Here is a 12739-nt window from a genome sequence, read left to right on the forward strand (position 1 = left end):
AAGGAGAAGGCCCTCTCTCCACACCCAGTCAGTACTGGGGATGACATTCTGTCTGCTCCCTGCCCTGTGACAGATAAAAAATGTTTTACTTTTTTTTTTTTCCTGAGACAAGGTTTCACTCTGTCACCCAGGCTGGAGTACAGTGGCTCAACCACAGCTTGGCTCACGATCTCCTGGGCTCAGGTGATCCTCCCACCTCAGCCTCCCCAGTAGCTGTGGCCACAGGGACACACCACCCTGCCTTAACTAAATTTTTTTTAAAGCCTACAATTTATTATTTTATTTAAAGCCTAGGCCACAGGGACACACCATGCTGCCTTAAGCTAATTTTTTTTTAAAGCCTACAAGCTAATTTTAAAAATTATTTTATTTTATTTAAAGCCTACAGCCCCTGGTATTCCCAGGCGGTCTCCCATCCAAGTACTAACCAGGACCAACCCTGCTTAGCTTCTGAGATCAGATGAGATCAGGCGCATTCAGGGTGGTATCGCTGCAGACCTGCCTAGCTATTTTTTTTTTATTTTTGTATAATCAGGATTTTACCGCGTTGCCCAGGCTGGTGTCGAACTCCTGGACTTAAGCGATCTGCTTGCGTTGGTCTTCCAAACTGCTGGGATTAGAGGGGTGAGCCACCGCGCCTGGCCTGTTTTATGTTTCCTCAATGATTCATGACACTGTCTGCGTGTGCCCGTGTTTCTTGGCCATTCACAGTCTTCTCTTCTGTGAACTGCCTCATCACGTCTTTTGTTTCTGAATGAGGAAGCTGAGGTCCAGAGAGGCTTGGAGATGTATCAAAGTCTGTAAGCTCCAGTTCTCCCCGCTGTTCCTCTTGCCATCTGTCTTGCTGGTGGCTCAGTCTCCACTCACTTCTCTTTTAATGAAGGAGTACCCGTCTTAGGCTGGATTCCCCCACAAACAGAGTCAAAGGTTCGAATTCTCCTGCAGGAGAAAGCTTGTTAGGGAATGAAGGAAGCAGAACTAGGAGGGGGAAAAAGCCCTGGATGAGATTTTAGGGACAGTCCTAGCTCAGGCCTGAAACTGGGCCAGCTCTCAGGTGTGAATTCCACCTCGGTTGCCCCGCGTGGAGGGAAGGAAGCGGCACAGCTCGGGCTGGCACAGGCTGCCCCAGGGAGTGCAGAACAGGGACTGAGGCTCTGTGGGGGATTTCCTCTGAGGTGGCCAGGGGCTCAGGAGCGAGGCACTAAAGTGCATAGTAGCTGGGCACAAGGACATGTTAAAAAGTGATGTGAGGAAGCCAGATGCAGTGACTCACACCTGTAATCCCAGCACTTCGGGAGGCCGAGGTGGGTGGTGAGGTCAGGAGTTCGAGACCAGCCTGATCAACATGGTGAAACCCCGTCTCTACTAAAAATATTTTTTAAATTAGCCAGGTGTGGTGGTGGGTACCCGTAACCCCAGTTACTTGGGAGGCTGTGGCAAGAGAATCACTTGAACCCAGAAGAGATTGCGGTGAGCCGAGATTGTGCCGTTGCACTCCAGCCTGGACAGCAGAGCAAGACTTCATCTCAAAAAAAAAAAACCATGATGTGAGGAAGTCTGGGAAGGACACCAACATTGTCCTCTACTCTACCCCCATTTTCTTGGGGGATCCACTCCTCCCTTACCCCAGCCCAGCCTTTTGGGTTTCAGTGAAGCCTCAAGAGGGAGCCCCGCCTGGATCCAGCAATTAGACCATTCTGTCCCTCTGGCCATGACTGACTTACGGTTGGATCCACAACACAGTCTCTGCCAGTGGGAGTCAACCCAGCATATGTCTGGGGAGAGCGGTACTTGACCCTTTTTCACTGCTGTACAGCACTCCGCTGCGTGACTAAATCTGGCTTTACCTACCGCTTCACCTGCCGGGAAGCATTTGGGTGATTTCCAGTATTTCCGGTTACGGGTGGTGCTGCTGAGAATTGCTAAGAACATTTTTGCAGGCATTGCCCGAAGCATGTGTACACCTGGGAATGCAGCCTTCAACTTGACAAGACAATGCTCCATTATTCCTCAAAGTGCTTCTGACAATTACACACCCGCCAACTGTGGGCGAGCTGTTCAGAGTTTTCGCCAAACCATGGCCATGTCAGATTTCTCAGCTTTTGCCAATTTACTGGGTGTAAGAAGATAGCTCACCTGGGTCTGCATTTGCATGTCCCTGATTAACATACATATTCACCACTCACCACTGAGGTTTCCTTCAAAGTTATTTCTCCCAGATTCCTCTCCCACCGTCCTTTCTCACAAAGAAGTCAGCCGCCCTTGTTTGTTTAAGCTCTTCCTTCTGTCTGGAATGCCCCACGGAAATTTTCTGCCCACACTTCCATACCTGGTCGTGATGGCACCTCCTCCAGGAAGCCTCCCTTCATTCCCCTGGAAGAGGGAACTCCTCCTCCACGGTCCCTGAGGACCAAGTCCTAAGCATGTTTCCTCTCTCTCTCCTTCCCACCCCAGCCAGGCCGACCAGGTGACTCCTCACAGAATAGGCTCCAAATGGCTTTGTTTCCCTCCCTCCTACTTTGGGTTTACCCCATGCTTGTGACAATAGTATGGGCACAATTATGGATCCCAATGTCAATGTGAAACAGTAACCCAAAGCGTTGCCCCCACCCTCATCCCACAGTAACTTGCCAGAGAAATCCGGGCAGGGCTTTTGACCCCTGCCACCTCCAAAGGAAAGCAGACGGGCACTCTGTTCACATTTTCTGTGCTTGTCGTAGAGAAAGATGAGCATGCCCATCCACCGGCTTGTCCTGGGAACACCCCAGCAGCGGGAGCAAGGAAAGCAGACGGGCACTCTGTTCACATTTTCTGTGCTTGTCGTAGGGAAGGATGAGCATGCCCATCCACCGGCTTGTCCTGGGAACACCCCAGTAGCTGGAGCGCCTCAGCTTTTTGTCCCTGCTCATCCCTACCCTCCCAGGCCTTAGAAACGGGTGACTGTTTCCTGGCTCTGACTCAGTGTGCAGTCTTTATCTGTCTGAGAAAAACCAGAAATTAGAAAAAGTCACAGAAGGCTGCCCCTCTGCCAAAGAAAGATGATTCCACCTCAAGACACAGCTCTCTCTGGGGCCGTGGGGCTGCCAGCTGCCATGTTCCAGAGGTTTCAATGGAACTGAATGTCCCGAAATAATGCATGCTGATTTGCAAACCTCAGATGGAATCAATATTTTCATCTTTCCCCCATGCACTACGAAGCAAGACAAAGATTTTGTCTCAGCTCCTAAACAGCCCAGCGTGAACCAGAACCCGGGAGTCCCTATGGGGTCTGGGTGTCGGGCTCTGCTTCCCCCTGCTCTTCTGTCTTTGGGTCCTGCCGACTGTGGAGGGGAGGGAGTCCTACAACTTCCAGCCATAGGAAAGAATTACGTCTCCTCATCTGCCACTTTATTGTTGATCTAGAACTTTCTAGACCTTGAGGATTTGGACAAAATGTTAATCTCCAATTATTTTGTGCAACAGACATTTCAGAAGCAGTGTGGTGGGAAGCTTCTGAAAGGAGGGCCTGCTGGGAACTAGGCAAATTACCTGACTGAGCAGAGCCTGCTTCTCCTTTGTAAAGTGAAGAAGATGGTGCCTGCTTTCTCCATTTCACTGTTTTCTTCTGTGGATCAAAATGAGACAGCATTAAAGCACTCTGTGGTAGGGGTGGTTCCCAGCCTTAAGATTTCTTGGATCGTGAGACATGGCACAACACGGATGAAATTTGCAAACATGAAGCTGAGTGAAAGAAACCAGGCACAAAAGACCACATATCGGGTGATTCCATTTATATGAAATGTCCAGAATAGGCGAATTCATAGAGACAGAGAGTCGACTAGTGCTTGCCAGGGGTTGGGAGGGTATGGTTAGGGGGAATTGGTGAGTGACATTTCATGGGTATAGGGTTTCTTTCTGTAGTTGATGAAAATATTCTATAGCAGTGCTATATATGGTGGGGATAGGAGTGAATATGCTAGAAACCATTGAACGTTATACCTTATTTTTATTTCATTTATTTATTTTTGTTGAGACAGGGTCTCTGTCACCCAGGCTGGAGTGCGGTAGTATGATCATAGCTCACTATAGCCTCTACCTCCTAGGCTCAGGTAATCCTTCCACTTCAGCTGGGATCCTCCCAAGCAGCTGGGGTCACAGGCGCGCACCACTACACTCAGCTAATTTTTAACTTACTTGTAGAGATGGGGTCTCTTTATGTTACGCAGGCCAGTCTTGAACTCCTGGACTCACATGTTCCTCCTGCCTCAGGGTCCCAAAGTACTGGGATTACAGGTTTGAGCCACTGAACCTGGCCAATGGCACGCTTTAAATCAACGAATTGTATAGTCTGTGAATTATATGTCAATAAAGCTGTTATAAAGAAGAAAAGTGCATACGCTCAGATCACTAGATATTTTGAGTTTTCAAGAGAAGCAGTGTTTCAGGATTAGGTTAGCTACCTAAACAGTAACTCCACCATTACAGTGGCTTAAGTAAGAAAGAAGTGCATTTTTACTTATGGAGAAGTCCGGAGGTAGGCAGTTCACAGCTGGTTTTGTGGCTTCTTGGAATCTACAGGGACTTAGGTTCTTCTCTCTTTCTCCTGCGCCATTCTCAGCAAGTGGTTCCCATTATCAAGGCCAATTCAGAGTTCAAAACGGCCACTTGTTTTTATCCAGGCAGCAGGAAGAAGAAAGGAGGGAAGAATGAAAGCCCCGCCCCCACCCTTGCACCAGCTGCTTCTTTCATCTCATTGGTCAAAACTCAGGCACATGGTCTCACCTTGCCACAAGGGAGGCTGGGAAATGTAGTCTTTTAGTTGGGTGCATTGCTGCCTTGTCTAAAAATCAGGATTTTTTACTAAAGAAGCAGGAAAAACAGATTCTGGCTTGGTAAACATCAGCGTCTGCCACTGTTTTTAGGTGAAATTCTGATTGTTAATTTGACACCCCGTTTTTCTAAACACCTTGCAGGACAAACTGAATATACCTGCAGGCTGGACTCACTGCAGGTGGGCCTGTGGACTGACTGTGGCTCTGTGGGGAGACCAGAGTGGAAAAGCTTGTCCATTATGGCTTTGTAGGTATCACTGGTTTGAAAACAGCCATAGCTAAAATAAGGACAGTGCTGAGTCACTGTGAGGTGGTGGAGAGAGGGAACACACAAGTGCTTGGCAAACACAGGGAGCCCAAACCACACGAAGTCACGGTGTGGCTCTGCCACCACATGGCTCAGACAAAAGCTCCGGGCTCTGCACAAAGGCTCCACAGCACCCAGGCTGCTGGGCAGACAGGAAGGGGCACGGCAATCTGAGTCACGGCACACTTTCTATTGTGTTCTGCGTTTGCATTTTCTTTGAATATAAATCAAAAGCACTACAAACTATGGATGTAATTTGGACACGAAGGAACAAGGACAAAAAGCCAATAATTACTCGCTCTGGACATGCCCCTGTCACTGCTTCACCTTCACTTCCGGCAAGGCAAGAGCCATTTACGCTACTAACGACGTCTCCTGGGAAGATCGCATAATAAGCCCTGTTCAGAAAGCTGTATTTTTTGATAGGCAGGGAGCCCACGGACCTTTACTGCAACGTGTTCCGGCAGGCTGCTCTAGGTTGCTGAGAAGGCCCATGGGGGAGAGGAGGCGGGCCCTGGGTGGGGTGGCAGGGCGCTCTGGAATGCATCATGCCTACCGCCCAGGTGCAGGAAGGCTCAGGTGTGCATGCCCAGAGCGTCAGGCAGTGATGGGCCAGCCCAAGACAGGCCATAGAGGTCCCAGCATTGTCATGAGTTCACAGAGTGACTGTCTTTTCTCATTTTCAAATGATGAGGCTGTGCAAAACTTCTTTCAGGGGCATCTCCCTTGCTGTCAAACCAAGCCTCTCATCTTCTGGGAGTCAGGTCCTTTCACAGCGGCAGATCTTGGAGTGAGGCAAGCCTGGCTCAATACGCAGCTCCAGTTATTTATTGTATCCCAAAAGGCAGTGGATTGAAATAGCACCATTTGATTAGATCTGAATTTGGGCAGGCGAGTCTCCATCAGGAGATCTTTTGGTTCCACATGGCTGTGGTTGGGGGTCATTCAGGGGTACTTAGCTAGCCACTGGTGTGTGTCTAGAGGGTCCCTGGTGCCTTAGGTGGTAGCTGAAAGACTGGGCTCCTTGGGGCCTCTCCGCATGACCTTCTTAGCCCAGTAGCTGGACTTCTGACATGGTACCTCAAAGCTCCAAGAGATGGGAAATGAACCGAGAGATGGATGCTTAGTCCACTGCTGTCTTATTCATCCTCAGTTCAAAAGAAACACTGGAGGTAGTGTTAAAGATTCATACCCCAAAATGGCCCCAATTTTCCATCCCCAACCTGTATCCATTTCCTTTGAATATCCTAGAGAGTATCCTTGACATAATGCCATCATAGAAGAAGTCTGCATCTTACATTTTGTAAGACCCTTTGCCAACAGGGAACAGATGTTTTGCCTGATCAATAAAGACTGCACCTGGCCAGATAAAGACATGACCAAACACACCCTTCCACTGTCTGTCCTCCCCAGAGGACCCTGTGGCCATAAAAAGAGCCGGACTTCCACCGCTCAAAACAACTGTCTTGGTAAGCGCCTGGCATCTGCCACTGAAGACTCTGTCCACATCAAAGACTCTTTGCAAAACTGTGACACTGCTGAGCTGCCCAAGCCAGGCCAGAATATTCTTTTCGTTCCCATCGCTCTCCCTGGACTGGCTTGTTAACCCTTTTCCTATCCCTTTTCTCATGCTGTTACTTTGTTTGATGTGTAATTTTCAATCTATAATGTTTATAAATTGATAAGGACGCTAAGTATGGCTTGCAGTACTGACTGATCTGTGGAGTGGCTTGAGCCTGTGTGGATGCCAAGTCCTAAAAATTGTCTCCTACTCCTTGGGAACTCCATGGAGCTGGTGGCTTTTATGATTGAAGCGGCAACAAAAACAGTCTGCCATGTGGAAAGACACAAACATGGGAGACCTGCTTATCTCTGACCTTGAACCACTCACAGTGTGACTTTATAATTCCTCCCACTGAAAGGTAGAGTCTGTTTCCCCACCATCTGACTCAGCCCTTATCTATGGCCCATAGAAGGTGCCAGAAGTGATCGTGTGTCAATTCCAAGTCTAGTCCCTAAGAAGCTTTTCAGCTTCTTTCTCTCTCCCTCCCCGCCGCCCTTCCCACACCCCTGACCCCTGTGATTGGCATAAGAATATGCCCTGGCTAGCCTGCTGGAGGACCAGGCTCTTAGAGGAGCCAGAGGCCTCCGACCTCAGCTAATGGCAGACAAGCGAGTGAGCCTGTTGGAGGCCACAACTGCCCAGCCAGGCCCAGCCCAGATCAGCAGAATCACCCTGTCAAGCTGCCAGAGGCCAGTGGCATTGTAACATTTTCATTCGAAAGGAGAAGCAGCCCCGCACAGCGGCTCACGTCTGTAATTCCAGCACTTTGGGAGGCTGAGGTGGGCCGATCACCTGAGGTCAGGAGCTCGAGACCAGCCTGCCAAACATGATGAAACCCCATCTCTACTAAAACTACAAATTAGCTGGGTGTGGTGGCACGCACCTGTAATCCCAGCCATTAGAGAGGCTGAGGCAGGAAAATCGCTTGAACCCAGGAGGCAGAGGTTGCAGTGAGCCAAGATTGGGCCACTGTACTTCAGTCTGGAGGCTTGTGGCAACCAAATAAGAAGGTATTTTAGGGCAGGCAACCCCATGGCCTGCTACAGACTGGCTTAGCTCCGCCTCTGGTCAGATCAGCAGTGGCACTAGATTCTCAAAGGAGTGTGAACCCTGTTGTGGGCTGCACACCCCACATGAGAATCTCATGCCTGATGATCTGAGGTGGGACAGTTTCATCCCAAACCATCCCCCTCCCACTCCCAGCCTGTGGAAAAGTTGTCTTCCACGAAACCAGTTTCTGGTGCCAAAAAGGTTGGGGACCACTGTTTTAGAGGCAAGGGATCCCTCTCCGCCTTTGATCCCCAAATGTGCTAACTCCTCTCAGCTCTGCAAACCTAAGGCTGCCTGGATCCAAGTAGAGTTTCCCGACTAGAAGTGATTTTCGGATCCTTAGTAACTGGTATGGCACAGGCCCTCAGCCATTGGAATACACCCAGCCAGGGCCCTCATCAAGTCCCTGCTGTATGCCAAGCTCTGTTCCGTGTGCTGGGGATGTGCCAGTGGGAAAAAAGTCCAGACCTTCGCCATGAGAAGCTGTTGTTCTAGTGGAAAGGAGCAGATGATAAACAACTAGGTGAAATCTTTGGTGGCAGATGGCAGTAAGAGTCACAGAAGGAATCAAAGCCAGGTGAGGGGAACCGCGAGTGCTGGGCAACGGTGGCTGCACTTTGAGTAGGTGGTCGTGGAAAAGCTCATGAAGGTGACATTTGAGCAAAGATGTGGAGAGAGTGCAGCCCCTAGACATCTGGGGGAACAGTGTTCCAGGCAGAGGGAAGAGCGTGTGCAAAGGTCCTGAGGCAGTGGTGTGCCAGGCACATTCTAAGAATGGCAAGGTGCTGGGTATGGCTACTGTGGAGTGAGAGTGAGAGGCAACAGGACACCATCTGGGTAGGGCCTTTGGGAGACTGCGAGGACCTGGGCTTTGCTCCAGAGGACACGGGAAGTCGCTGGTGGGCTCTGAGCCAAGGAGGGACATGATCTGATCCCTCCAGCTGCTGTGTGCAAGGAGCAAGCAGGGAGACCTGTGATGGTGATGGTCCAAGGAGTGGGAAGGAGGCTTGGGCCAGAGGAGAAGGGGAGAGGTGCTCAGATCCCAGTTCTGTGTGGAAGATGGGATTTCGGTGACTTTAATGCCCGTCATAACCTGATAGGAAGGCACATTTATTGGATGAGAAAACAGCTCAGAGAGGTGACAGAACTTTCTGAGGCTTGGCGGCAGCAGAGAGTGGAGGAGCAGGGCCTGACCCCAGCTTCCAGATCCCCGTTGGTTCCTGTGGAGTCAACGGCCTGGTCTGGTGACGGCCAGAGGGGCTCCCAGAGGAAATGACATTGACGCTGAGACCTGGAGGACCGTGAGCCAAGCGGCAGCCCTGTTCCCTAGAGATCACCGTCTTCAAAAACTTCCAGCCCCTGCTCTTTCCACATCTTTCAGCCTGACGTGTGGCCAAAACATGACAAACCTCTGCGGTGAGCTCAGACGCAGGCACCTCCCCTTTTGGGGCCAGGGTGGAGGGGAGGCAGGGTGTGTAGCGAAGCAGGAGGGATCTATTTTCGCCCTCACAATTCCTTAGAGTCAGATGACACTGAAGCCTGGGCCTCCCTCTGCTTGGGTTAGGCCTGGAAGGGCCCCGGGGGGTGTGTAGGAGTCTGTCACATGGACAGGCCTGGGCTGAGGAAGATGTCCCAGGCAGGAGTGGAGGTGTAGAGGACGGCTGGGGTGGGAGGTGGGGGCAGGGCAGGGCGGGGCTGCTCAGGGTGTGGAGCTTATCTTAGAGGCCACTGGGTGCCTCTGAAGTTGGCTTTTCTTTCTTTAAAAGACAGGATCGCACTCTATATTGCCCAGGCGAAAGTGTAGTGGCGCAATCATGGCTCACTGCAGCCTCCACCTCCCCAGGCTCAAGCAATCCTCCCACCTCAGCCTCCCAAAGTGCTGGGATTATAGGTATGCACCAACTGCACTTGGCCTCAGAAGTGGACTGTTTTTTTAAAAATACATTTTTATTAAAGTCAAACATGCGTATGGAGGACAATGCAGTCCTTTTTCAAAAAATCTTTTATTTCTTTTTCTCCTTGGAGATCATGGAACACAGGATGTCCTCACACTGGATACACCTGTGCCTCCTGCACCTTGGTCAAGAAACATCATGGCTAGGCCCCCAGGGCTCCTTGGACTCGTCTCCGGGTCACCACTATCTGATCTGCCCCCGTATGGTGGTCTTGCCCGAGGTGGGCTGTTTCAGCGTGTGCCCTTTGGGTCTCTCTTCGGGATTCTCTCTGTGGAGGGTCACTCAGCAGTGTGCCACTGTCTGCTGGGTCACAGTCCCTCTATTCATTCCTCCATGATGGGACAAAGAGAGGGACTAATTTGAGTTGTTGTCCAAATGGGGCTCTCTTGAGTGGAGCTGCTCTGGCCTTTCTCGCTTCCTGGTGCACGTCTGGCAGGCGTCTGCCTGCAGTGGAGCGCCTGGGTCCTGGAGTCGCTGTTTGTTCGGTGATGGTCGATGCGCGGGACAGCTTTCCTACATGGTTGTACCAGTTCATGCGGAAGAGATTTAACTGATGAGCAGCTGGCATATTCGCTGGTCCCCTGCACCCCAGTGTCTGCCCTCTGCCATCACCATGGACCTCCCCAGGACCCCACCAGCTGCATCATGGGTAGATCCCACACACATATGGTCAGCCACTTCCCTGACCGATGGGCACACATAACATTGACCACTCTGGGCAATGAGACCTTCCTCTCTGTCCCTGGGGCCTCGCCCCTCCTGGGTGCGTTTCTGCCAGGGCCTGTCAAGGCCTCTTGCCCATCGCCAGCTCCTCACTGTGGGCCTGCTCCTTCTTGCTCCCACAGCCACAGGAGATCTTACTCACTCCCTGAGCTTCGGCCACAGCTGTCAGTGCCTCCCCGTCATGGGACCCTCTTTTCTGAGGTCAGCCCTGGCCAGCCAACCTCCACTAGATGTCCGTCCTGGCCACCTAGGACTCTCAGATTCCCTGCATCCAGAGCAGGACCTGCCATCTGCCTCTCAACCTCACCCTCCTCCACGCCCACCTTGTGACCTCAGAGGGGGCTGTTAGGCCACGTCGCTGGGCCTGCCAGTCCCCTCGGCTGTTCAGCCGGTCCCTGGCCACGTGATGGCCATTCTTTCTCTCTAATCTCACAAATATTTCCTCTTCTCTCTACCCCTGCAGCCACTCTGACTTCCCCTGTTGAAAATGATCACTTGTCTCTGTGTCCCCTCAATGCTGTACATCATCAGGAACACTGACTCCGTCAAAGGGCCTCCCATTCTGGCCTGATGAAAGACAAGAAGAGGCGCTCCCAAGATGGCTGACGAGACAGCCGTGTGAGCCTCACAGCCATGGCATCCTCCCCAGAGGTTTCTGCAGCTGCCACCATCTCCTTAATGACAGACAAGCCTGGCCTAGACAACCCCGACCATGTGCCTGGCAGAGGACAGTCAGCCAGCAATCAGCCCAGGGGACTCCGGCTGGAGCAACCCAATGAAGGCATGATCCTTCAAGCAATCCAGCAACTGGTACAACCATGGAGGAAGCTGTCCAGCAGTAATGGTCATCAGTAACAATTAGAAGCAGATCTTTTCAAAAAATAATCGAATTTTGAGTGTTCTTCGAAGGACAAAGAGTGGGAGTGTGGTTGTCAACCGAGCTGACTGGGGCAAGGAAAATTCTGAAAACATCATGGCCCTGAAGTCTTTCAAGTTTGTAGTACCTGATCCCAGATGAAGAAATTACTACCATCAAGATCAATCAAGTGGATCCCAATGAAAGCCTCTCCATTCCGGTGGTGGGAGGCGGGGAAACCCCACTGGACCATATCATTATCCAATACATTTATCATGATGGATCCCAATGAAAGCCTCTCCATTCCGGTGGTGGGAGGCGGGGAAACCCCACTGGACCGTATCATTATCCAATACATTTATCATGATGGATCCCAATGAAATCCTCTCCATTCCGCTGGTGGGAGGCGGGGAAACCCCACTGGACTGTATCATTATCCAATACATTTATCATGATGGATCCCAATGAAAGCCTCTCCATTCTGCTGGTGGGAGGCGGGGAAACCCCACTGGACCGTATCATTATCCAATACATTTATCATGATGGAGTGATTGCCAGAGATGGCCAGCTACTGCTGGGAGACATCATCCTAAATGCCAACGGGATGGACATCAACAACGTCCCTCACAACTACGCCCCACATCTCCCGCAGCAGCCCTACCAGGTGCCGTGACTGACCATGCCACACATGCAGAAATTCCACAGCAGGAACAATGGACAGGCGCTGGGCGCCCATGGACCCTGGGATGACAGCTTCCATGTGAGTCTCAACAAAACTAGCACCAAGGAACAGCCTGGAATAAAGTTGGTGTGCAAGGTGGATGAGCCTGAGGTGTTCTTCAACATGCTAGATGGTGGTGTGGCTGATCGACATGGTCAGCTGGAGGAGAATGATTGTGTGTTAGCCACTAAAGGACATGACCTTCAATATGGTGGCCCAGAAAGTGCTGCTCATCTGATTCAGGTATTGCTGGCCCACTTCACCACTGCATGGACTCAGGCAATGCCGAGAAGTTAGAAGGATGCACTGTGTTCCAGTGTCCAGCTCTGCAAAATGTTGCTCCTTGCGTGGTGGCATGTTTGACTCCCATCTCTCTGCTCTGGGAAGTTGCTGGCCTACATTGCAGCCTGAAAGTGCTAGCAGTTTTTATCAGCCATAGCTGTAAAGCTTGTTCTTGCCAAGTTTAAAAGGAAGAAACTGAGGCCAACACAAGAAGGTCCAATGTGAAGGATTTATTCAGGCTCCCGGGCGAGGTTCTGCGGTCTGACAGGAGGGGCCGGAGAAGTCACACGGACTCCTCTCAGACTTGGGGTTTTATAGGGAGTGGAAGAGCTCGATTGGTTGTGGGAGAGCAGGACTACTATTGGGTAAGGTTACAAGCCTTTGTTTGCATACAGGACTTGGCTGCTATTGGTTAGAATTACTCGGCTGCTATTGGCTAGAAAGACTCAGCTGCTATTGGCTAGAAAGAC

General features: G+C 51.0%; 1 non-coding gene and 1 pseudogene across 1 annotated transcript; one reads left to right on the plus strand and one right to left on the minus strand.

Annotated features, from left to right (window-relative positions):
* Positions 1-379: 379 nt before the first annotated feature.
* LOC135275767 (5S ribosomal RNA) lies at positions 380-498 on the minus strand. The gene has a single exon (XR_010343352.1). It is a non-coding gene; the product is annotated as a 5S ribosomal RNA (ribosomal RNA).
* A 9834-nt stretch (positions 499-10332) lies between these two features.
* LOC105706505 (E3 ubiquitin-protein ligase LNX-like) lies at positions 10333-12284 on the plus strand (annotated as a pseudogene).
* Positions 12285-12739: the final 455 nt, after the last annotated feature.

This window comes from Aotus nancymaae, unplaced genomic scaffold (genome assembly GCF_030222135.1).
Source record: "Aotus nancymaae isolate 86718 unplaced genomic scaffold, 86718_ANA_hifiasm-v0.15.2.pri h1tg000018l, whole genome shotgun sequence".
Taxonomy (NCBI): Eukaryota; Metazoa; Chordata; class Mammalia; order Primates; family Aotidae; genus Aotus; species Aotus nancymaae.